The sequence below is a fragment of the Coccinella septempunctata genome, chromosome 2, assembly GCF_907165205.1.
Source record: "Coccinella septempunctata chromosome 2, icCocSept1.1, whole genome shotgun sequence".
Classification (NCBI taxonomy): Eukaryota; Metazoa; Arthropoda; class Insecta; order Coleoptera; family Coccinellidae; genus Coccinella; species Coccinella septempunctata.
Genome location: NC_058190.1, coordinates 17,696,609 through 17,723,986, shown reverse-complemented (window position 1 = coordinate 17,723,986; position 27,378 = coordinate 17,696,609).

Below are 27,378 nucleotides of genomic sequence, written 5' to 3'. Positions count from 1 at the left end.
TTCCTATCAGAACTATCGATCTGAAATTCAACATGTGCATTTCAATTCGAAAACTATTCGACCCAAATCTTGAAACTGCACATAGTTTTCGAATTGAGATGCACATGTTGAATTTCAGATCGATAGTTCTGATAGGAATGAAGATTTCAGTGTGAAATGCACATGTTGAAATTCAGTTCGATAGTGCAGATAGGAATTGACATTTCAGTGGTGTGTTCGGCAAAGTGTGATATCAATTCCTCGAAAACTGTTGGAACAATTCGAACCAAATCTTGAAACTGCACATAGTTTTCGAAATGAGATGCACATGTTGAATTTCAGATCGATAGTTCTAATAGGAATGGAGATTTCCGAAGTCGATTCGACAAAATATCATTTCAATTCCTAAGGAACTATTGGATCAATTCGAACCAAATCTCGAAACTGCACATAGTTTTATGATTGAGATGCACATGTTGAATTTCAGTTCGATAGTTCAGATAGGAATTGAGATTTCAGTGGTCAATTCGGCAGAGTGTGATATCAATTCCTTGAAAACTGTTGGATCAATTCGAACCGAATCTTGAAACTGCACATAGTTTTCGAAATGAGATGCATATATTGAATTTCAGTTCGATATTTCTGATAGGAATTGAGATTTCAGTGGACTATTCGGCAAAGTGTGATATCAATTCCTCAAAAACTGTTGAACCAATTCGACCCAAATCTTGAAAACGCACATAGCTTTCGAATTGAGATGCACATGTTGAATTTCAGTTCGATAGTTCAGATAGGAATTGAGATTTCAGTGGTCAATTCGGCAAAGTATGATATCAATTCCTTGAAAACTGTTGGATCAATTCGAACCAAATCTTGAAACTGCACATAGTTTTCGGATTGAGATGCACATGTTGAATTTCAGTTCGATAGTTCAGATAGGAATTGATATTTCAGTGGTCTATTCGGCAAAGTGTGATATCAATTCCTCAAAAACTGTTGAACCAATTCGACCCAAATCTTGAAAACGCACATAGTTTTCGAATTGAGATGCACATGTTGAATTTCAGATCGATAGTTCTGATAGGAATGAAGATTTCAGTAGTCGATTCGGCAAAATATCATTTCAATTCCTAAGGTACTATTGGATCGATTCGAACCAAATCTTGAAACTGCACATAGTTTTCGAATTGAGATGCACATGTTGAATTTCAGTTCGAAAGTTCAGATAGGAATTGAGATTTCAGTGGTCAATTCGGCAAAGTGTGATATCAATTCCTCGAAAACTGTTGGATCAATTCGAACCGAATCTTGAAACTGCACATAGTTTTCGAATTGAGATGCACATGTTGAATTTCAGTTCGGATAGTGCAGATAGGAATTGAGATTTCAGTGGTCTATTCGGCAAATTGTGATATCAGTTCCCCAAAAACTGTTGAACCAATTCGACCCAAATCTTGAAACTGCACATAGCTTTCGAATTGAGATGCACATGTTGAATTTCAGTTCGATAGTTCAGATAGGAATTGAGATTTCAGTGGTCAATTCGGCAAAGTATGATATCAATTCCTTGAAAACTGTTGGATCAATTCGAACCAAATCTTGAAACTGCACATAGTTTTCGGATTGAGATGCACATGTTGAATTTCAGTTCGATAGTTCAGATAGGAATTGATATTTCAGTGGTCTATTCGGCAAAAAGTGATATCAATTCCTCAAATACTGTTGAACCAATTCGACCCAAATCTTGAAAACGCACATAGTTTTCGAATTGAGATGCACATGTTGAATTTCAGATCGATAGTTCTGATAGGAATGAAGATTTCAGTAGTCGATTCGGCAAAATATCATTTCAATTCCTAAGGTACTATTGGATCGATTCGAACCAAATCTTGAAACTGCACATAGTTTTCGAATTGAGATGCACATGTTGAATTTCAGATCGATAGTTCTGATAGGAATGAAGATTTCACTAGTCGATTCGGCAAAATATCATTTCAATTCCTAAGGTACTATTGGATCGATTCGAACCAAATCTTGAAACTGCACATAGTTTTCGAATTGAGATGCACATGTTGAATTTCAGTTCGATAGTTCAGATAGGAATTGAGATTTCAGTGGTCTATTCGGCAAAGTCTGATATCAATCCCTCGAAAACTGTTGGATCGATTCGAACCAAATCTTGAAACTGCACATAGTTTTCGAATTGAGATGCACATGTTGAATTTCAGTTCGATAGTGCAGATAGGAATTGAGATTTCAGTGGTCTATTCGGCAAATTGTGATATCAATTCCCCAAAAACTGTTGAACCAATTCGACCCAAATCTTGAAACTGCACATAGCTTTCGAATTGAGATGCACATGTTGAATTTCAGATCGATAGTTCTGATAGGAATGAAGATTTCACTAGTCGATTCGGCAAAATATCATTTCAATTGGATCGATTCGAACCAAATCTTGAAACTGCACATAGTTTTCGAATTTAGATGCACATGTTGAATTTCAGTTTGATAGTTCAGATAGGAATTGAGATTTCAGTTGTCAATTCGGCAAAGTGTGATATCAATTCCTCGAAAACTGTTGGATCAATTCGAACCAAATCTTGAAACTGCACGTAGTTTTCGAATTGAGATGCACATGTTGAATTTCAGTTCGATAGTGCAGATAGGAATTGAGATTTCAGTGGTCTATACGGCCAAGTGTGATATCAATTCCTCGAAAACTGTTGGATCAATTCGAACCAAATTTTGAAACTGCACATAGTTTTCGAAATGAGATGCACATGTTGAATTTCAGATCGATAGTTTTAATAGGAATGGAGATTTCAGAAGTCGATTCGACAAAATATCATATCAATTCCTAAGGAACTATTGGATCAATTCGAACCAAATCTTGAAACTGCACATAGTTTTCGGATTGAGATGCACATGTTGAATTTCAGTTCGATAGTTCAGATAGGAATTGAGATTTCAGTGGTCAATTCGGCAAAGTATGATATCAATTCCTTGAAAACTGTTGGATCAATTCGAACCAAATCTTGAAACTGCACATAGTTTTCGGATTGAGATGCACATGTTGAATTTCAGTTCGATAGTTCAGATAGGAATTGATATTTCAGTGGTCTATTCGGCAAAGTGTGATATCAATTCCTCAAAAACTGTTGAACCAATTCGACCCAAATCTTGAAAACGCACATAGTTTTCGAATTGAGATGCACATGTTGAATTTCAGATCGATAGTTCTGATAGGAATGAAGATTTCAGTAGTCGATTCGGCAAAATATCATTTCAATTCCTAAGGTACTATTGGATAGATTCGAACCAAATCTTGAAACTGCACATAGTTTTCGAATTGAGATGCACATGTTGAATTTCAGTTCGAAAGTTCAGATAGGAATTGAGATTTCAGTGGTCAATTCGGCAAAGTGTGATATCAATTCCTCGAAAACTGTTGGATCAATTCGAACCGAATCTTGAAACTGCACATAGTTTTCGAATTGAGATGCACATGTTGAATTTCAGTTCGGATAGTGCAGATAGGAATTGAGATTTCAGTGGTTTATTCGGCAAAGTGTGATATCAATTCCTCGAAAACTGTTGGATCAATTCGAAACAAATCTTGAAACTGCATATAGTTTTCGAAATGAGATGCACATGTTGAATTTCAGATCGGTAGTTCTAATAGGAATGGAGATTTCAGAAGTCGATTCGACAAAATATCATTTCAATTCTTAACCCTTAATAACCTGAGTTATGATCACTATTCTAATTGAATAAATATTCTTTATAGAGTGTACAAGACAAAAACAACTCAATTTCTGTTTGAAAATTGTATAGTTTTTGTTTGAGAAAAATGGTGTTTCATATATGTAACGCTAATAGCTACAGTTACGGAGAAATAAAATAGATTTGCCAGTGAAATTTGCGTTACATATGTGTAACGCTAGGTGATTATGGGTTAAGGAACTATTGGATCAATTCGAACCAAATCTTGAAACTGCACATAGTTTTCGGATTGAGATGCACATGTTGAATTTCAGTTCGATAGTTCAGATAGGAATTGAGATTTCAGTGGTCAATTCGGCAAAGTGTGATATCAATTCCTTGAAAACTGTTGGATCAATTCGAACCAAATCTTGAAACTGCACATAGTTTTCGGATTGAGATGCATATGTTGAATTTCAGTTCGATAGTTCTGATAGGAATTGAGATTTCAGTGGTCTATTCGGCAAAGTGTGATATCAATTCCTCAAAAACTGTTGAACCAATTCGACCCAAATCTTGAAACTGCACATAGTTTTCGAATTGAGATGCACATGTTGAATTTCAGATCGATAGATCTGATAGGAATGAAGATTTCAGTAGTCGATTCGGCAAAATATCATTTCAATTCCTAAGGAACTATTGGATCGATTCGAACCAAATCTGGAAACTGCACATAGTTTTCGAATTGAGATGCACATGTTGAATTTCAGTTTGAACAAAGTGTGATATCAATTCCTCGAAAACTGTTGGATCAATTCGAAACAAATCTTGAAACTTCACATAGTTTTCGAATTGAGATGCACGTGTTCAATTTCAGTTCGATAGTGCAGATAGGAATTGAGATTTCAGTGGTCAATTCGGCAAAGTGTGATATCAATTCCTCGAAAACTGTTGATTCAATTCGAACCAAATCTTGAAATTTCACACAGTTTTCGAATTGAGATGCTCATGTTGAATTTCAGTTCGATAGTTCAGATAGGAATTGAGATTTCAGTGGTCAATTCGGCGAAGTGTGATATCAATTCCTCAAAAACTGTTGGACCAATTCGACCCAAATCTTGAAACTGCACATAGTTTTCGAATTGAGATGCACATGTTGAATTTCAGATCGATAGTTCTGATAGGATTGGAGATTTCAGTAGTCGATTCGACAAAACATCATTTCAATTCCTTAGGAACTATTGGATCGATTCGAACCAAATCTTGAAACTGCGCATAGTTTTCGAATTGAGATGCACATGTTGAATTTCAGTTCGATAGTGCAGATAGGAATTGAGATTTCAGTGGTCTATTCGGCAAATTGTGATATCAATTCCCCAAAAACTGTTGAACCAATTCGACCCAAATCTTGAAACTGCACATAGCTTTCGAATTGAGATGCACATGTTGAATTTCAGATCGATAGTTCTGATAGGAATGAAGATTTCACTAGTCGATTCGGCAAAATATCATTTCAATTGGATCGATTCGAACCAAATCTTGAAACTGCACATAGTTTTCGAATTTAGATGCACATGTTGAATTTCAGTTTGATAGTTCAGATAGGAATTGAGATTTCAGTTGTCAATTCGGCAAAGTGTGATATCAATTCCTCGAAAACTGTTGGATCAATTCGAACCAAATCTTGAAACTGCACGTAGTTTTCGAATTGAGATGCACATGTTGAATTTCAGTTCGATAGTGCAGATAGGAATTGAGATTTCAGTGGTCTATACGGCCAAGTGTGATATCAATTCCTCGAAAACTGTTGGATCAATTCGAACCAAATTTTGAAACTGCACATAGTTTTCGAAATGAGATGCACATGTTGAATTTCAGATCGATAGTTTTAATAGGAATGGAGATTTCAGAAGTCGATTCGACAAAATATCATTTCAATTCCTAAGGAACTATTGGATCAATTCGAACCAAATCTTGAAACTGCACATAGTTTTCGGATTGAGATGCACATGTTGAATTTCAGTTCGATAGTTCAGATAGGAATTGAGATTTCAGTGGTCAATTCGGCAAAGTGTGATATCAATTCCTTGAAAACTGTTGGATCAATTCGAACCAAATCTTGAAACTGCACATAGTTTTCGGATTGAGATGCACATGTTGAATTTCAGTTCGATAGTTCAGATAGGAATTGATATTTCAGTGGTCTATTCGGCAAAGTGTGATATCAATTCCTCAAAAACTGTTGAACCAATTCGACCCAAATCTTGAAAACGCACATAGTTTTCGAATTGAGATGCACATGTTGAATTTCAGATCGATAGTTCTGATAGGAATGAAGATTTCAGTAGTCGATTCGGCAAAATATCATTTCAATTCCTAAGGTACTATTGGATCGATTCGAACCAAATCTTGAAACTGCACATAGTTTTCGAATTGAGATGCACATGTTGAATTTCAGTTCGAAAGTTCAGATAGGAATTGAGATTTCAGTGGTCAATTCGGCAAAGTGTGATATCAATTCCTCGAAAACTGTTGGATCAATTCGAACCGAATCTTGAAACTGCACATAGTTTTCGAATTGAGATGCACATGTTGAATTTCAGTTCGGATAGTGCAGATAGGAATTGAGATTTCAGTGGTTTATTCGGCAAAGTGTGATATCAATTCCTCGAAAACTGTTGGATCAATTCGAAACAAATCTTGAAACTGCATATAGTTTTCGAAATGAGATGCACATGTTGAATTTCAGATCGGTAGTTCTAATAGGAATGGAGATTTCAGAAGTCGATTCGACAAAATATCATTTCAATTCTTAACCCTTAATAACCTGAGTTATGATCACTATTCTAATTGAATAAATATTCTTTATAGAGTGTACAAGACAAAAACAACTCAATTTCTGTTTGAAAATTGTATAGTTTTTGTTTGAGAAAAATGGTGTTTCATATATGTAACGCTAATAGCTACAGTTACGGAGAAATAAAATAGATTTGCCAGTGAAATTTGCGTTACATATGTGTAACGCTAGGTGATTATGGGTTAAGGAACTATTGGATCAAATCGAACCAAATCTTGAAACTGCACATAGTTTTCGGATTGAGATGCACATGTTGAATTTCAGTTCGATAGTTCAGATAGGAATTGAGATTTCAGTGGTCAATTCGGCAAAGTGTGATATCAATTCCTTGAAAACTGTTGGATCAATTCGAACCAAATCTTGAAACTGCACATAGTTTTCGGATTGAGATGCATATGTTGAATTTCAGTTCGATAGTTCTGATAGGAATTGAGATTTCAGTGGTCTATTCGGCAAAGTGTGATATCAATTCCTCAAAAACTGTTGAACCAATTCGACCCAAATCTTGAAACTGCACATAGTTTTCGAATTGAGATGCACATGTTGAATTTCAGATCGATAGATCTGATAGGAATGAAGATTTCAGTAGTCGATTCGGCAAAATATCATTTCAATTCCTAAGGAACTATTGGATCGATTCGAACCAAATCTGGAAACTGCACATAGTTTTCGAATTGAGATGCACATGTTGAATTTCAGTTTGAACAAAGTGTGATATCAATTCCTCGAAAACTGTTGGATCAATTCGAAACAAATCTTGAAACTTCACATAGTTTTCGAATTGAGATGCACGTGTTCAATTTCAGTTCGATAGTGCAGATAGGAATTGAGATTTCAGTGGTCAATTCGGCAAAGTGTGATATCAATTCCTCGAAAACTGTTGATTCAATTCGAACCAAATCTTGAAATTTCACACAGTTTTCGAATTGAGATGCTCATGTTGAATTTCAGTTCGATAGTTCAGATAGGAATTGAGATTTCAGTGGTCAATTCGGCAAAGTGTGATATCAATTCCTCGAAAACTGTTGGATCAATTCGAACCAAATCTTGAAACTGCACATAGTTTTCGAATTGAGATGCACATGTTGAATTTCAGATCGATAGTTCTAATAGGAATGAAGATTTCAGTAGTCGATTCGACAAAATATCATTTCAATTCCTAAGGAACTATTGGATCAATTCGAACCAAATCTTGAAACTGCACGTAGTTTTCGGATTGAGATGCACATGTTGAATTTCAGTTCGATAGTGCAGATAGGAATTGAGATTTCGGTGGTCTATTCGGCAAAGTGTGATATCAATTCCTCGAAAACTGTTGGTTCAATTCGAACCAAATCTTGAAATTTCACACAGGTTTCGAATTGAGATACACATGTTTAATTTCAGTTCGATAGTTCAGATAGGAATTGAGATTTCAGTGGTCAATTCGGCGAAGTGTGATATCAATTCCTCGAAAACTTTTGGATCAATTCGATAGTTTTGATAGTAATTGAGATTTCAGTGGACGATTCGACATAGTATCATTTGAATTCCTTAGGAACCATTGGATCAATTCGACCCAAATCTCGAAACTGTACACAGTTTTCGAATTGAGATGCACATGTTGAATTTCAGTTCGATAGTTCAGATAGGAATTGATATCACACTTTGCCGAATTGACCACTGAAATCTCAATTCCTATCTGAACTATCGAACTGAAATTCAACATGTGCATCTCAATCCGAAAACTATGTGCAGTTTCAAGATTTGGTTCGAAATGATCCAACAGTTATCGAGGAACTGATATCACATTTTGCCGAATTGACCACTGAAATCTCAATTCCTATCTGAACTATCGAACTGAAATTCAACATGTGCATCTCAAATCGAAAACTGTGTACAGTTTCGAGATTTGGGTCGAATTGATCCAATAGTTCTTTAGGAAGATGCCCATGTTGAATTTCAGTTCGATAGTTCAGATAGAAATTGATATTTCAGTGGTCAATTCCTCGAAAACTGTTGGATCAATTAGAATCAAATCTTGAAACTTCACACAGTTTTCGAATTGAGATGCACATGTTCAATTTCAGTTCGATAGTACAGATAGGAATTGAGATTTCAGTGGTCAATTCGGCAAAGTGTGATATCAATTCCTCGAAAACTGTTGGTTCAATTCGAACCAAATCTTGAAATTTCACACAGTTTTCGAATTGAGATGCTCATGTTAAATTTCAGTTCGATAGTTCAGATAGGAATTGAGATTTCAGTGGTCAATTCGGCGAAGTGTGATATCAATTCCTCGAAAACTGTTGGATCAATTCGAACCAAATCTCGAAACTGCACATAATTTTCGAATTGAGATGCACATGTTGAATTTCAGATCGATAGTTCTAATAGGAATGGAGATTTCAGTAGTCGATTCGGCAAAGTGTGATATCAATTCCTCAAAAACTGTTGGATCGATTCGAATCAAATCAACAGTTTTCGAGGAATTGATATCACACTTTGCCGAATTGACCACTGAAATCTCAATTCTTATCTGAACTATCGAACTGAAATTCAACATGTGCATCTCAATCCGAGAACTATGTGCAGTTTCAAGATTTGGTTCGAATTGATCCAACAGTTTTCGACGAATTGATATCACACTTTGCCGAATTGACCACTGAAATCTTCATTCCTATCAGAACTATCGATCTGAAATTCAACATCTCAATTCGAAAACTATGTGCAGTTTCAAGATTTGGTTCGAATCGATCCAATAGTTCCTTAGGAATTGAAATGATATTTTGCCGAATCGACTACTGAAATCTTCATTCCTATCAGAACTATCGATCTGATATTCAACATGTGCATCTCAATTCGAAAACTATGTGCAGTTTCAAGATTTGGTTAGAATCGATCCAATAGTTAATTAGGAATTGAAATGATATTTTGCCGAATCGACTACTGAAATCTTCATTCCTATCAGAACTATCGATCTGAAATTCAACATGTGCATCTCAATTCGAACACTATGAGCAGTTTCAAGATTTGGTTCGAATTGATCCAACAGTTTTTGAGGAATTGATATCACACTTTGCCGAATACACCACTGAAATCTCAATTCCTGTCTGAACTATCGAACTGAAATTCAACATGTGCATCTCAATCCGAAAACTATGTGCAGTTTCAAGATTTGGTTCGAATTGATCCAACAGTTTTCGAGGAATTGATATCACACTTTGCCGAATTGACCACTAAAATCTCAATTCCTATCTGAACTATCGAACTGAAATTCAACATGTGCATCTAAATTGGAAAACTATGTGCTGTTTCAAGATTTGGTTCGAATTGATCCAACAGTTTTTGAGTAATTGATATAACACTTTGCCGAATAGACCACTGAAATCTCAATTCTTATCTGAACTATCGAACTGAAATTCAACATGTGCATCTCAATCCGAAAACTATGTGCAGTTTCAAGATTTGGTTCGAATTGATCCAACAGTTTTCGAGGAATTGATATCACACTTTGCCGAATTGACCACTGAAATCTTCATTCCTATCAGAACTATCGATCTGAAATTCAATTCGAAACTATGTGCAGTTTCAAGATTTGGTTCGAATCGATCCAATAGTTCCTTAGGAATTGAAATGATATTTTGCCGAATCGACTACTAAAATCTTCATTCCTATCAGAACTATCGATCTGAAATTCAACATGTGCATCTCAATTCGAACACTATGTGCAGTTTCAAGATTTGTGTCGAATTGGTTCAACAGTTTTTGAGGAATTGATATCACACTTTGCCGAATAGACCACTGAAATCTCAATTCCTATCTGCACTATCGAACTGAAATTCAACATGAGCATCTCAATTCGAAAACTATGTGCAGTTTCAAGATTTGGGTCGAATTGGTTCAACAGTTTTTTAGGAATTGATATCACACTTTGCCGAATAGACCACTGAAATCTCAATTCCTATCAGAACTATCGAACTGAAATTCAACATATGCATCTCATTTCGAAAATTATGTTCAGTTTCAAGATTTGGTTCGAATTTATCCAATAGTTCCTTAGGAATTGAAATGATCATCAATTTGCACATGTTGAATTTCAGATCGATAGTTCTGATAGGAATGAAGATTTCAGTAGTCGATTCGGCAAAATATCATTTCAATTCCTAAGGAACTATTGGATCGATTCGAACCAAATCTTGAAACTGCACATAGTTTTCGAATTGAGATGCACATGTTGAATTTCAGTTTGATAGTTCAGATAGGAATTGAGATTTCAGTTGTCAATTCGGCAAAGTGTGATATCAATTCCTCGAAAACTGTTGGATCAATTCGAACCAAATCTTGAAACTGTACGTAGTTTTCGAATTGAAATGCACATGTTGAAATTCAGTTCGATAGTGCAGATAGGAATTGACATTTCAGTGGTGTGTTCGGCAAAGTGTGATATCAATTCCTCGAAAACTGTTGGAACAATTCGACCCAAATCCCGAAACTGTACACAGTTTTTGATTTGAGATGCACATGTTGAATTTTAGTTCGATAGTTCAGATAGGAATTGTGATTTCAGTGGTCATTTCGGCAAAGTGTGATATCAATTCCTCGAAAACTGTTGGATCAATTCGAACCAAATCTTGAAACTGCACATGGTTTTCGAATTGAGATGCACATGTTGAATTTCAGTTCGATAGTGCAGATAGGAATTGAGATTTCAGTGGTCTATTCGGCAAAGTGTGATATCAATTCCTCAGAAACTGTTGAACCAATTCGACCCAAATCTTGAAACTGCACATAGTTTTCGAATTGAGATGCACATGTTGAATTTCAGATCGATAGTTCTGATAGGAATGAAGATTTCAGTAGTCGATTCGGCAAAATATCATTTCAATTCCTAAGGAACTATTGGATCGATTCGAACCAAATCTTGAAACTGCACATAGTTTTCGAAATGAAATGCACATGTTGAATTTCAGATCGATAGTTCTAATAGGAATTAAGATTTCAGAAGTCGATTCGACAAAATATCATTTCAATTCCTAAGGAACTATCGAAAACTGTTGGATCAATTCGAACCAAATCTTGAAACTGCACATAGTTTTCGAATTGAGATGTACATGTTGAATTTCAGTTCGATAGTGCAGATAGGAATTGAGATTTCAGTGGTCTATTCGGCAAAGTGTGATATCAATTCCTCAAAAACTGTTGAACCAATTCGACCCAAATCTTGAAACTGCACATAGTTTTCGAATTGAGATGCACATGTTGAATTTCAGATCGATAGTTCTGATAGGAATGAAGATTTCAGTAGTCGATTCGGCAAAATATCATTTCAATTCCTAAGGAACTATTGGATCGATTCGAACCAAATCTTGAAACTGCACATAGTTTTCGAATTGAGATGCACATGTTCAATTTCAGTTCGATAGTTCAGATAGGAATTGAGATTTCAGTTGTCAATTCGGCAAAGTGTGATATCAATTCCTCGAAAACTGTTGGATCAATTCCAACCAAATCTTGAAATTTTACACAGTTTTCGAATTGAGATGCACATGTTGAATTTCAGTTCGATAGTTCAGATAGGAATTGAGATTTCAGTGGTCGAATCGACAAAATAACATTTCAATTCCTAAGGAACTATTGGATCAATTCGACCCAAATCCCGAAACTGTACACAGTTTTTGATTTGAGATGCACATGTTGAATTTTAGTTGGATAGTTCAGATAGGAATTGTGATTTCAGTGGTCATTTCGGCAAAGTGTGATATCAATTCCTCGAAAACTGTTGGATCAATTCGAACCAAATCTTGAAACTGCACATGGTTTTCGAATTGAGATGCACATGTTGAATTTCAGTTCGATAGTGCAGATAGGAATTGAGATTTCAGTGGTCTATTCGGCAAAGTGTGATATCAATTCCTCAGAAACTGTTGAACCAATTCGACCCAAATCTTGAAACTGCACATAGTTTTCGAATTGAGATGCACATGTTGAATTTCAGATCGATAGTTCTGATAGGAATGAAGATTTCAGTAGTCGATTCGGCAAAATATCATTTCAATTCCTAAGGAACTATTGGATCGATTCGAACCAAATCTTGAAACTGCACATAGTTTTCGAATTGAGATGCACATGTTGAATTTCAGTTTGATAGTTCAGATAGGAATTGAGATTTCAGTTGTCAATTCGGCAAAGTGTGATATCAATTCCTCGAAAACTGTTATATCAATTCGAACCAACTCTTGAAACTGCACGTAGTTTTCGAATTGAAATGCACATGTTGAATTTCAGTTCGATAGTGCAGATAGGAATTGAGATTTCAGTGGTCTATTCGGCAAAGTGTGATATCAATTCCTCGAAAACTGTTGGATCAATTCGAACCAAATCTTGAAACTGCACATAGTTTTCGAAATGAAATGCACATGTTGAATTTCAGATCGATAGTTCTAATAGGAATTAAGATTTCAGAAGTCGATTCGAAAAAATATCATTTCAATTCCTAAGGAACTATTGGATCAATTCGAACCAAATCTTGAAACTGCACATAGTTTTCGGATTGAGATGCCCATGTTGAATTTCAGTTCGATAGTTCAGATAGGAATTGAGATTTCAGTGGTCAATTCGGCAAAGTGTGATAACAATTCCTTGAAAACTGTTGGATCAATTCGAACCAAATCTTGAAACAGCACATAGTTTTCGAATTGAGATGCACATGTTGAATTTCAGTTCGATAGTGCAGATATGAATTGAGATTTCAGTGGTCTATTCGGCAAAGTGTGATATCAATTCCTCAAAAACTGTTAAACCAATTCGACCCAAATCTTGAAACTGCACATAGTTTTCGAATTGAGATGCACATGTTGAATTTCAGATCGATAGTTCTGATAGGAATGAAGATTTCAGTAGTCGATTCGGCAAAATATCATTTCAATTCCTAAGGAACTATTGGATCGATTCGAACCAAATCTTGAAACTGCACATAGTTTTCGAATTGAGATGCACATGTTGAATTTCAGTTTGATAGTTCAGATAGGAATTGAGATTTCAGTTGTCAATTCGGCAAAGTGTGATATCAATTCCTCGAAAAGTGTTGGATCAATTCGAACCAAATCTTGAAACTGCACGTAGTTTTCGAATTGAAATGCACATGTTGAATTTCAGATCGATAGTTCTAATAGGAATGGAGATTTCAGAAGTCGATTCGACAAAATATCATTTCAATTCCTAAGGAACTATTGGATCAATTCGAACCAAATCTCGAAACTGCACATAGTTTTATGATTGAGATGCACATGTTGAATTTCAGTTCGATAGTTCAGATAGGAATTGAGATTTCAGTGGTGTGTTCGGCAAAGTGTGATATCAATTCCTCGAAAACTGTTGGAACAATTCGAACCAAATCTTGAAACTGCACATAGTTTTCGAAATGAGATGCACATGTTGAATTTCAGATCGATAGTTCTAATAGGAATGGAGATTTCAGAAGTCGATTCGACAAAATATCATTTCAATTCCTAAGGAACTATTGGATCAATTCGAACCAAATCTCGAAACTGCACATAGTTTTATGATTGAGATGCACATGTTGAATTTCAGTTCGATAGTTCAGATAGGAATTGAGATTTCAGTGGTCAATTCGGCAAAGTGTGATATCAATTCCTTGAAAACTGTTGGATCAATTCGAACCGAATCTTGAAACTGCACATAGTTTTCGAAATGAGATGCATATATTGAATTTCAGTTCGATATTTCTGATAGGAATTGAGATTTCAGTGGTCTATTCGGCAAAGTGTGATATCAATTCCTCAAAAACTGTTGAACCAATTCGACCCAAATCTTGAAAACGCACATAGCTTTCGAATTGAGATGCACATGTTGAATTTCAGTTCGATAGTTCAGATAGGAATTGAGATTTCAGTGGTCAATTCGGCAAAGTATGTTATCAATTCCATGAAAACTGTTGGATCAATTCGAACCAAATCTTGAAACTGCACATAGTTTTCGGATTGAGATGCACATGTTGAATTTCAGTTCGATAGTTCAGATAGGAATTGATATTTCAGTGGTCTATTCGGCAAAGTGTGATATCAATTCCTCAAAAACTGTTGAACCAATTCGACCCAAATCTTGAAAACGCACATAGTTTTCGAATTGAGATGCACATGTTGAATTTCAGATCGATAGTTCTGATAGGAATGAAGATTTCAGTAGTCGATTCGGCAAAATATCATTTCAATTCCTAAGGTACTATTGGATCGATTCGAACCAAATCTTGAAACTGCACATAGTTTTCGAATTGAGATGCACATGTTGAATTTCAGTTCGAAAGTTCAGATAGGAATTGGGATTTCAGTGGTCAATTCGGCAAAGTGTGATATCAATTCCTCGAAAACTGTTGGATCAATTCGAACCGAATCTTGAAACTGCACATAGTTTTCGAATTGAGATGCACATGTTGAATTTCAGTTCGGATAGTGCAGATAGGAATTGAGATTTCAGTGGTCTATTCGGCAAATTGTGATATCAATTCCCCAAAAACTGTTGAACCAATTCGACCCAAATCTTGAAACTGCACATAGCTTTCGAATTGAGATGCACATGTTGAATTTCAGATCGATAGTTCTGATAGGAATGAAGATTTCACTAGTCGATTCGGCAAAATATCATTTCAATTCCTAAGGTACTATTGGATCGATTCGAACCAAATCTTGAAACTGCACATAGTTTTCGAATTGAGATGCACATATTGAATTTCAGTTCGATAGTTCAGATAGGAATTGAGATTTCAGTGGTCAATTCGGCAAAGTGTGATATCAATTCCTCGAAAACTGTTGGATCAATTCGAACCAAATCTTGAAACTGCACATAGTTTTCGAATTGAGATGTACATGTTGAATTTCAGTTCGATAGTGCAGATAGGAATTGAGATTTCAGTGGTCTATTCGGCAAAGTGTGATATCAATTCCTCAAAAACTGTTGAACCAATTCGACCCAAATCTTGTAACTGCACATAGTTTTCGAATTGAGATGCACATGTTGAATTTCAGATCGATAGTTCTGATAGGAATGAAGACACAGAATTTCAAGATTTGGTTCGAATTGAATCAACAGTTTTCGAGGAATTGATATCACACTTTGCCGAATTGACCACTGAAATCTCAATTCCTATCTGCACTATCGAACTGAAATTGAACATGTGCATCTCAATTCGAAAACTATGTGAAGTTTCAAGATTTGTTTCGAATTGATCCAACAGTTTTCGAGGAATTGATATCACACTTTGTTCAAACTGAAATTCAACATGTGCATCTCAATTCGAAAACTATGTGCAGTTTCCAGATTTGGTTCGAATCGATCCAATAGTTCCTTAGGAATTGAAATGATATTTTGCCGAATCGACTACTGAAATCTTCATTCCTATCAGATCTATCGATCTGAAATTCAACATGTGCATCAATTCGAAAACTATGTGCAGTTTCAAGATTTGGGTCGAATTGGTTCAACAGTTTTTGAGGAATTGATATCACACTTTGCCGAATAGACCACTGAAATCTCAATTCCTATCAGAACTATCGAACTGAAATTCAACATATGCATCTCATTTCGAAAACTATGTGCAGTTTCAAGATTTGGTTCGAATTGATCCAACAGTTTTCAAGGAATTGATATCACACTTTGCCGAATTGACCACTGAAATCTCAATTCCTATCTGAACTATCGAACTGAAATTCAACATGTGCATCTCAATGTGAAAACTATGTGCAGTTTCAAGATTTGGTTCGAATTGATCCAATAGTTCCTTAACCCATAATAACCTAGCGTTACACATATGTAACGCAAATTTCACTGGCAAATCTATTTTATTTCTCCGTAACTGTAGCTATTAGCGTTACATATATGAAACACCATTTTTCTCAAACAAAAACTATACAATTTTCAAACAGAAATTGAGTTGTTTTTGTCTTGTACACTCTATAAAGAATATTTATTCAATTAGAATAGTGATCATAACTCAGGTTATTAAGGGTTAAGAATTGAAATGATATTTTGTCGAATCGACTTCTGAAATCTCCATTCCTATTAGAACTACCGATCTGAAATTCAACATGTGCATCTCATTTCGAAAACTATATGCAGTTTCAAGATTTGTTTCGAATTGATCCAACAGTTTTCGAGGAATTGATATCACACTTTGCCGAATAAACCACTGGAATCTCAATTCCTATCTGCACTATCCGAACTGAAATTCAACATGTGCATCTCAATTCGAAAACTATGTGCAGTTTCAAGATTCGGTTCGAATTGATCCAACAGTTTTCGAGGAATTGATATCACACTTTGCCGAATTGACCACTGAAATCTCAATTCCTATCTGAACTTTCGAACTGAAATTCAACATGTGCATCTCAATTCGAAAACTATGTGCAGTTTCAAGATTTGGTTCGAATCGATCCAATAGTACCTTAGGAATTGAAATGATATTTTGCCGAATCGACTACTGAAATCTTCATTCCTATCAGAACTATCGATCTGAAATTCAACATGTGCATCTCAATTCGAAAACTATGTGCGTTTTCAAGATTTGGGTCGAATTGGTTCAACAGTTTTTGAGGAATTGATATCACACTTTGCCGAATAGACCACTGAAATATCAATTCCTATCTGAATTATCGAACTGAAATTCAACATGTGCATCTCAATCCGAAAACTATGTGCAGTTTCAAGATTTGGTTTGAATTGATCCAACAGTTTTCAAGGAATTGATATCATACTTTGCCGAATTGACCACTGAAATCTCAATTCCTATCTGAACTATCGAACTGAAATTCAACATGTGCATCTCAATCCGAAAACTATGTGCAGTTTCAAGATTTGGTTCGAATTGATCCAATAGTTCCTTAGGAATTGAAATGATATTTTGTCGAATCGACTTCTGAAATCTCCATTCCTATTAAAACTATCGATCTGAAATTCAACATGTGCATCTCATTTCGAAAACTATGTGCAGTTTCAAAATTTGGTTCGAATTGATCCAACAGTTTTCGAGGAATTGATATCACACTTGGCCGTATAGACCACTGAAATCTCAATTCCTATCTGCACTATCGAACTGAAATTCAACATGTGCATCTCAATTCGAAAACTACGTGCAGTTTCAAGATTTGGTTCGAATTGATCCAACAGTTTTCGAGGAATTGATATCACACTTTGCCGAATTGACAACTGAAATCTCAATTCCTATCTGAACTATCAAACTGAAATTCAACATGTGCATCTAAATTCGAAAACTATGTGCAGTTTCAAGATTTGGTTCGAATCGATCCAATTGAAATGATATTTTGCCGAATCGACTAGTGAAATCTTCATTCCTATCAGAACTATCGATTCAGTTCGATAGTTCAGATAGGAATTGAGATTTCAGTGGTCGAATCGACAAAATATCATTTCAATTCCTAAGGAACTATTGGATCAATTCGACCCAAATCCCGAAACTGTACACAGTTTTTGATTTGAGATGCACATGTTGAATTTTAGTTGGATAGTTCAGATAGGAATTGTGATTTCAGTGGTCATTTCGGCAAAGTGTGATATCAATTCCTCGAAAACTGTTGGATCAATTCGAACCAAATCTTGAAACTGCACATGGTTTTCGAATTGAGATGCACATGTTGAATTTCAGTTCGATAGTGCAGATAGGAATTGAGATTTCAGTGGTCTATTCGGCAAAGTGTGATATCAATTCCTCAGAAACTGTTGAACCAATTCGACCCAAATCTTGAAACTGCACATAGTTTTCGAATTGAGATGCACATGTTGAATTTCAGATCGATAGTTCTGATAGGAATGAAGATTTCAGTAGTCGATTCGGCAAAATATCTTTTCAATTCCTAAGGAACTATTGGATCGATTCGAACCAAATCTTGAAACTGCACATAGTTTTCGAATTGAGATGCACATGTTGAATTTCAGTTTGATAGTTCGGATAGGAATTGAGATTTCAGTTGTCAATTCGGCAAAGTGTGATATCAATTCCTCGAAAACTGTTATATCAATTCGAACCAACTCTTGAAACTGCACGTAGTTTTCGAATTGAAATGCACATGTTGAATTTCAGTTCGATAGTGCAGATAGGAATTGAGATTTCAGTGGTCTATTCGGCAAAGTGTGATATCAATTCCTCGAAAACTGTTGGATCAATTCGAACCAAATCTTGAAACTGCACATAGTTTTCGAAATGAAATGCACATGTTGAATTTCAGATCGATAGTTCTAATAGGAATTAAGATTTCAGAAGTCGATTCGAAAAAATATCATTTCAATTCCTAAGAAACTATTGGATCAATTCGAACCAAATCTTGAAACTGCACATAGTTTTCGGATTGAGATGCCCATGTTGAATTTCAGTTCGATAGTTCAGATAGGAATTGAGATTTCAGTGGTCAATTCGGCAAAGTGTGATAACAATTCCTTGAAAACTGTTGGATCAATTCGAACCAAATCTTGAAACAGCACATAGTTTTCGAATTGAGATGCACATGTTGAATTTCAGTTCGATAGTGCAGATATGAATTGAGATTTCAGTGGTCTATTCGGCAAAGTGTGATATCAATTCCTCAAAAACTGTTAAACCAATTCGACCCAAATCTTGAAACTGCACATTCGATTCGGCAAAATATCATTTAAATTCCTAAGGAACTATTGGATCGATTCGAACCAAATCTTGAAACTGCACATAGTTTTCGAATTGAGATGCACATGTTGAATTTCAGTTCGATAGTGCAGATAGGAATTGAGATTTTAGTGGTCTATTCGGCAAAGTGTGATATCAATTCCTCAAAAACTGTTGAACCAATTCGACCCAAATCTTGAAACTGCACATAGTTTACGAATTGAGATGCACATGTTGAATTTCAGATCTGCACTATCTGCAGAATTGATATCACACTTTGCCGAATTGATCACTGAAATCTCAATTCTCATCCGAACTATCGAACTGAAATTCAACATGTGCATCTCAATTCGAAAACAATGTGCAGTTTCAAGATTTGGTTCGAATCGATCCAATAGTTCCTTAGGAATTGAAATGATATTTTGTCGAATCGAGTACTGAATTCTCCATTCCTATCAAAACTATCGATCTGAAATTCAACATGTGCATCTCAATCCGAAAACTATGTGCAGTTTCCAGATTTGGTTCGAATTGATCCAAAAGTTTTCGAGGAATTGATATCACACTTCGCCGAATTGACCACTGAAATCTCAATTCCTATCTGAACTATCGAACTGAAATTAAACATGTGTATCTCAATTCGAAACCTGTGTGAAATTTCAAGATTTGGTTCGAATTGAACCAACAGTTTTCGAGGAATTGATATCACACTTTGCCGAATAGACCACTGAAATCTCAATTCCTATCTGAACTATCGAATGGAAATTCAACATGTGCATCTCAATTCGAAAACTGTGTACAGTTTCGAGATTTGGGTCGAATTGATCCAATGGTTCCTAAGGAATTCAAATGATACTATGTCGAATCGTCCACTGAAATCTCAATTACTATCAAAACTATCGAATTGATCCAAAAGTTTTCGAGGAATTGATATCACACTTCGCCGAATTGACCACTGAAATCTCAATTCCTATCTGAACTATCGAACTGAAATTAAACATGTGTATCTCAATTCGAAACCTGTGTGAAATTTCAAGATTTGGTTCGAATTGAACCAACAGTTTTCGAGGAATTGATATCACACTTTGCCGAATAGACCACCGAAATCTCAATTCCTATCTGCACTATCGAACTGATGTTTGATGAGATGCACATGTTGAATTTCAGTTCGATAGTTCAGATAGGAATTGAGATTTCAGTGGTCAATTCGGCAAAGTGTGATATCAATTCCTCGAAAACTGTTGATTCAATTCGAACCAAATCTTGAAATTTCACACAGTTTTCGAATTGAGATGCACATGTTGAATTTCAGTTCGATAGTGCAGATAGGAATTGAGATTTAAGTGGTCTATTCGGCAAAGTGTGATATCAATTCCTCAAAAACTGTTGAAACAATTCGACCCAAATCTTGAAACTGCACATAGTTTTCGAATTGAGATGCACATGTTGAATTAAAGATCGATAGTTCTGATAGGAATGAAGATTGAGATTTCAGTGGTCGAATCGACAAAATATCATTTCAATTCCTAAGGAACTATTGGATCAATTCGACCCAAATCCCGAAACTGTACACAGTTTTCGATTTGAGATGCACATGTTGAATTTTAGTTCGATAGTTCAGATAGGAATTGTGATTTCAGTGGTCAATTCGGCAAAGTGTCATATCAATTCCTCGAAAACTTTTGGATCAATTCCAACCAACCAACCAAATCTTGAAACTGCACATAGTTTTCGAATTGAGATGCACATGTTGAATTTCAGTTCGATAGTGCAGATAGGAATTGAGATTTCAGTGGTCAATTCGGCAAAGTGTGATATCAATTCCTCGAAAACTGTTGGATCAATTCGAACCAAATGTTGAAACTGCACATAGTTTTCGAATTGAGATGCACATGTTGAATTTCAGTTCGATAGTGCAGATAGGAATTGAGATCTCAGTGGTCTATTCGGCAAAGTGTGATATCAATTCCTCAAAAACTGTTGAACCAATTCGACCCAAATCTTGAAACTGCACATAGTTTTCGAATTGAGATGCACATGTTGAATTTCAGATCAATAGTTCTGATAGGAATGAAGATTTCAGTAGTCGATTCGGCAAAATATCATTTCAATTCCTAAGGAACTATTGGATCAATTCGAAACAAATCTTGAAACTGCACATAGTTTTCGGATTGAGATGCACATGTTGAATTTCAGTTCGATAGCTCAGATAGGAATTGAGATTTCAGTGGTCAATTCGGCAAAGTGTGATATCAATTCCTCGAAAACTGTTGGATCAATTCGAACCAAATCTTGAAACTGCACATAGTTTTCGGATTGAGATGTACATGTTGAATTTCAGTTCGATAGCTCAGATAGGAATTGAGATTTCAGTGGTCAATTCGGCAAAGTGTGATATCAATTCCTCGAAAACTGTTGGATCAATTCGAACCAAATGTTGAAACTGCACATAGTTTTCGAATTGAGATGCACATGTTGAATTTCAGTTCGATAGTGCAGATAGGAATTGAGATCTCAGTGGTCTATTCGGCAAAGTGTGATATCAATTCCTCAAAAACTGTTGAACCAATTCGACCCAAATCTTGAAACTGCACATAGCATCTCAATTCGAAAACTATGTGCAGTTTCAACATTTGGTTCGAATTGATCCAACTGTTTTCGAGGAATTGATATCACACTTTGCCGAATTGACCACTGAAATCTCAATTCCTATCTGCACTATCGAACTGAAATTCAACATGTGCATCTCAATTCGAAAACTATGTGCAGTTTCAAGATTTAGTTGGTTGGTTGGAATTGATCCAAAAGTTTTCGAGGAATTGATATGACACTTTGCCGAATTGACCACTGAAATCACAATTCCTATCTGAACTATCGAACTAAAATTCAACATGTGCATCTCAAATCGAAAACTGTGTACAGTTTCGGGATTTGGGTCGAATTGATCCAATAGTTCCTTAGGAATTGAAATGATATTTTGTCGATTCGACCACTGAAATCTCAATCTTCATTCCTATCAGAACTATCGATCTTTAATTCAACATGTGCATCTCAATTCGAAAACTATGTGCAGTTTCAAGATTTGGGTCGAATTGTTTCAACAGTTTTTGAGGAATTGATATCACACTTTGCCGAATAGACCACTTAAATCTCAATTCCTATCTGCACTATCGAACTGAATTTCAACATGTGCATCTCAATTCGAAAACTGTGTGAAATTTCAAGATTTGGTTCGAATTGAATCAACAGTTTTCGAGGAATTGATATCACACTTTGCCGAATTGACCACTGAAATCTCAATTCCTATCTGAACTATCGAACTGAAATTCAACATGTGCATCTCAATTCGAAAACTATGTGCAGTTTCAAGATTTGGTTCGAATCGATCCAATAGTTCCTTAGGAATTGAAATGACATTTTGCCGAATCGACTACTGAAATCTTCATTCCTATCAGAACTAACGATCTGAAATTCAACATGTGCATCTCAATTCGAAAACTATGTGCAGTTTCAAGATTTGGGTCGAATTGGTTCAACAGTTTTTGAGGAATTGATATCACACTTTGCCGAATAGACCACTGAAATCTCACTTCCTATCAGAAATATCGATCTGAAATTCAACATATGCATCTCATTTCGAAAACTATGTTCAGTTTCAAGATTTGGTCCGAATTGATCCAACAGTTTTCGAGGAATTGATAACACAATTTGCCGAATAGACCACTAGAATCTCAATTCCTATCTGCACTATCGAACTGAAATTCAACATGTGCATCTCAATTCGAAAACTATGTGCAGTTTCAAGATTTGGTTCGAATTGATCCAACAGTTTTGAGGAATTGATATCACACTTTGCCGAATAGACAACTGAAATCTCAATTCCTATCTGAACTATCAAACTGAAATTCAACATGTGCATCTCAATTCGAAAACTATGTGCAGTTTCAAGATTTGGGTCGAATTGGTTCAACAGTTTTTGAGGAATTGATATCACACTTTGCCGAATAGAACACTGAAATCACAATTCCTATCTGAACTATCGAACTAAAATTCAACATGTGCATCTCAAATCAAAAACTGTGTACAGTTTCGGGATTTGGGTCGAATTGATCCAATAGTTCCTTAGGAATTGAAATGATATTTTGTCGATTCGACCACTGAAATCTCAATTCCTATCTGAACTATCGAACTGAAATTCAACATGTGCATCTCAATTCGAAAACTGTGTAAAATTTCAAGATTTGGTTGGAATTGATCCAACAGTTTTCGAGGAATTGATATCACACTTTGCCGAATTGACCACTGAAATCTCAATTCCTATCTGAACTATCGAACTGAAATTCAACATGTGCATCTCAATTCGAAAACTATGTGCAGTTTCAAAATTTGGTTCGAATCGATCCAATAGTTCCTTAGGAATTGAAATGATATTTTGCCGAATCGACTACTGAAATCTTCATTCCTATCAGAACTATCGATCTGAAATTCAACATGTGCATCTCAATTCGAAAACTATGTGCAGTTTCAAGATTCGGTTCGAATTGATCTAACAGTTTTCAAGGAATTGATATCACACTTTGCCGAATTGACCACTGAAATCTCAATTCTATCGAACTATCGAACTGAAATTCAACATGTGCATCACAATTCGAAAACTGTGTGAAATTTCAAGATTTGGTTCGAATTGAACCAACTGTTTTCGAGGAATTGATATCACACTTTGCCGAATTGACCACTGAAATCTCAATTCCTCTCTGAATTATCGAACTGAAATTCAACATGTGCATCTCAATACGAAAACTGTGTACAGTTTCGAGATTTGGGTCGAATTGATCCAATAGTTCCTTGGGAATTGAAATGATATTTTGTCGAATCGACCACTGAAATCTCAATTCCTATTTGAAGTATCGAACTGAAGTTCAACATGTGCATCTCAATTCGAAAACCATGTGCAGTTTCAAGATTTGGTTCGAATTGATCCAATAGTTCCTTAGGAATTGAAATAATATTTTGTCGAATCGACTACTGAAATCTCCATTCCTATCAGAACTATCGATCTGAAATTCAACATGTGCATCTCAATTCGAAAACTATGTGCAGTTCCAAGATTTGGGTCGAATTGGTCCAAGAGTTTTCGAGGAATTGATATCACACTTCGCCGAATTGACCACTGAAATCTCAATTCCTATCTGAGCTATCGAACTGAAATTCAACATGTGCATCTCAATTCGAAAACTATGTGCAGTTTCAAGATTTGGTTCGAATTGATCCAACAGTTTTTGAGGAATTGATATCACACTTTGCCAAATAGACCACTGAAATCCCAATTCCTATCTGAACTATCGAACTGAAATTCAACATGTGCATCTCAATTCGAAAACTATGTGCAGTTCAAGATTTGGTTCGAATTGATCCAATAGTTTTCGAGGAATTGATATCACACTTTGCCGAATTGACCACTGAATTCTCAATTCCTATCTGCACTATCGAACTGAAATTCGACATGTGCATCTCAATTCGAAAACTATGTGGAGGTTCAAGATTTGGTTTATTTTGCCGAATCGACTACTGAAATCTTCATTCCTATCAGAACTATTGATCTGAAATTCAACATGTGCATCTCAATTCGAAAACTATGTGCAGTTTCAAGATTTGGTTCGAATCGATCCAATAGTTCCTTAGGAATTGAAATGATATTTTGCCGAATCGACTACTGAAATCTTCATTCCTATCAGAACTATCGATCTGAAATTCAACATGTGCATCTCAATTCGAAAACTATGTGCAGTTTCAAGATTTGGGTCGAATTGGTTCAACAGTTTTTGAGGAATTGATATCACACTTTGCCAAATTGACCACTGAAATCTCAATTCTATCGAAATATCGAACTGAAATTCAACATGTGCATCTCAATTCGAAAACTGTGTGAAATTTCAAGATTTGGTTCGAATGATGCACATGTTGAATTTCAGATCGATAGTTCTGATAGGAATGAAGATTTCAGTAGTCGATTCGGCAAAATATCATTTCAACTCTTAAGGAACTATTGGATCGATTCGAACCCAATCTTGAAACTGCACATAGTTTTCGGATCGAGATGCACATGTTGAATTTCAGTTCGATAGTTCTGATAGGAATTGAGATTTCAGTGGTCAATTCGGCAAAGTGTCATATCAATTCCTCGAAAACTTTTGGATCAATTCCAACCAACCAACCAAATCTTGAAACTGCACATAGTTTTCGAATTGAGATGCACATGTTGAATTTCAGTTCTATAGTGCAGATAGGAATTGAGATTTCAGTGGTCAATTCGGCAAAGTGTGATATCAATTCCTCGAAAACTGTTGGATCAATTCGAACCAAATGTTGAAACTGCACATAGTTTTCGAATTGAGATGCACATGTTGAATTTCAGTTCGATAGTGCAGATAGGAATTGAGATCTCAGTGGTCTATTCGGCAAAGTGTGATATCAATTCCTCAAAAACTGTTGAACCAATTCGACCCAAATCTTGAAACTGCACATAGTTTTCGAATTGAGATGCACATGTTGAATTTCAGATCAATAGTTCTGATAGGAATGAAGATTTCAGTAGTCGATTCGGCAAAATATCATTTCAATTCCTAAGGAACTATTGGATCAATTCGAAACAAATCTTGAAACTGCACATAGTTTTCGGATTGAGATGCACATGTTGAATTTCAGTTCGATAGCTCAGATAGGAATTGAGATTTCAGTGGTCAATTCGGCAAAGTGTGATATCAATTCCTCGAAAACTGTTGGATCAATTCGAACCAAATCTTGAAACTGCACATAGTTTTCGGATTGAGATGTACATGTTGAATTTCAGTTCGATAGCTCAGATAGGAATTGAGATTTCAGTGGTCAATTCGGCAAAGTGTGATATCAATTCCTCGAAAACTGTTGGATCAATTCGAACCAAATCTTGAAACTGCACATAGTTTTCGGATTGAGTGCATCTCAATTCGAAAACTATGTGCAGTTTCAAGATTTGGTTCGAATTGATCCAATAGTTCCTTGGGAATTGAAATGACATTTTGTCGAATCGACCACTGAAATCTCAATTCCTATTTGAACTATCGAACTGAAGTTCAACATGTGCATCTCAATTCGAAAACCATGTGCAGTTTCAAGATTTGGTTCGAATTGATCCAATAGTTCCTTAGGAATTGAAATAATATTTTGTCGAATCGACTACTGAAATCTCCATTCCTATCAGAACTATCGATCTGAAATTCAACATGTGCATCTCAATTCGCAAACTATGTGCAGTTCCAAGATTTGGGTCGAATTGGTCTAAGAGTTTTCGAGGAATTGATATCACACTTTGCAGAATTGACCACTCTAATCTCAATTCCTATCTTAACTATCGAACTGAAATTCAACATGTGCATCTCAATTCGAAAACTATGTGCAGTTTCAAGATTTGGTTCGAATTGATCCAACAGTTTTCAAGGAATTGATATCACAATTCGCCGAATTGACCACTGAAATCTCAATTCCTATCTGAACTATCGAACTGATATTCAACATGTGCATCTCAATTCGAAAACTATGTGCAGTTCAAGATTTGGTTCGAATTGATCCAATAGTTTTCGAGGAATTGATATCACACTTTGCCGAATTGACCACTGAAATCTCAATTCCTATCTGCACTATCGAACTGAAATTCAACATGTGCATATCAATTCGAAAACTATGTGGAGGTTCAAGATTTGGTTTGAAGTGATCCCACAATTTTCGAGGAATTGATATCACACTTTGCCGAATTGACCACTGAAATCTCAATTCCTATCAGAACTATCGAACTGAAATTCAACATGTGCATCTCGATCCGAAAACTATGTGCAGTTTGAAGATTGGGTTCGAATCGATCCAATAATTCCTTAAGAGTTGAAATGATATTTTGCCGAATCGACTACTGAAATCTTCATTCCTATCAGAACTATCGATCTGAAATTCAACATGTGCATCATTCGAACCAAATCTTGAAATTTCACACAGTTTTCGAATTGAGATGCACATGTTGAATTTCAGTTCGATATTTCGATAGAATTGAGATTTCAGTGGTCAATTTGGCAAAGTGTGATATCAATTCCTCAAAAACTGTTGAACCAATTCGACCCAAATCTTGAAACTGCACATAGTTTTCGAATTGAGATGCACATGTTGA